This window comes from Ailuropoda melanoleuca, unplaced genomic scaffold, assembly GCF_002007445.2.
Source record: "Ailuropoda melanoleuca isolate Jingjing unplaced genomic scaffold, ASM200744v2 unplaced-scaffold32295, whole genome shotgun sequence".
In the NCBI taxonomy this organism is placed as follows: Eukaryota; Metazoa; Chordata; class Mammalia; order Carnivora; family Ursidae; genus Ailuropoda; species Ailuropoda melanoleuca.
The window spans coordinates 1-997 of NW_023203054.1; the positions used below are offsets into that span (position 1 = coordinate 1).

Sequence of the window (997 nt, forward strand, 5' to 3'; positions counted from 1 at the left end):
GGGAACAATCGAGTGCGAAAACATGCAGATCGCCTAAGGTGGTGCGAAGTGAGCCCTCCAGTGGTCGACAGACGGGAACACTCTGTTTGATAAACAACTGGTACTAAGTGAACGGCCACACAAACAGTAATTGCTGCACACATTATAGTATCATAGATAATAGAATGATTACAGAAAGCCATATTGATGAAGTAAAATCCAAGCGGTAATAAGCGAATCATTTCAAAGTGCAAGTTACCAAGGAAAAGTGCAAATGCAGGCCCCTGCCACCAAAAATCATGCAGTCCAGCTTTCCATATTTGAGAAAATTACAAAAACCAGCACATCTAGAACACAGTAACAAACACGTGCACAACGTAACCAAAGCAACAAAAACTCACATATACTCTAAGCACCACTTAATGACACTGTGCTATAACTACTANTCTATAACTACTAGCTTTCTTGATGTTGTACACTAACATAATAATAATAAACCCACCGAAAACACCTGCTTCTTAAACCGAGGAACTGATAAAAAATTCAATCCACTTCAGAATAACATCAACACACTTCCACTTAAAAACTCCCTACAAGGACTCAAAACCACAAACCCTACAACACGTTCTACTTTCAAGAAACACAAGTCAGAGTAAAGCACGGAAAAGCGCGGGAAAAAGCGAACGCAGTCCCTAACTACCACGAACGACACAGCAGAGTTTCCCCCATAAGGGAAAACCACAAAACGTCAGCACATACGGAACCGAAAGAATAAGCCTCCGCCTTGAACAATCATCTTCACGATCACAGTAGGGCCCCCACCAAGTAAACCTCAATTCTGCCCTTTGCCTGGCACCTCACCCTCAGATTAAAGCCCCTCTTAACATAGGGCCAACTTTTCTCATGCAATCTATCGGCCCCGTTCCTTCTGAAATAGAGACTTTCCTAATTATATGTCCTATGCAGCATATTTTGTATATCTGGATATTGCCAAAATCTTAGGAAATATATGCCCATT

The 997-nt window shown here is 41.6% G+C and overlaps 1 non-coding gene across 1 annotated transcript; it reads right to left on the reverse strand.

Moving 5' to 3' along the window:
- Positions 1-647: 647 nt before the first annotated feature.
- LOC117798551 lies at positions 648-812 on the reverse strand. The gene has a single exon (XR_004622889.1). It is a non-coding gene; the product is annotated as a U1 spliceosomal RNA (small nuclear RNA).
- Between the last annotated feature and the right edge of the window lie 185 nt (positions 813-997).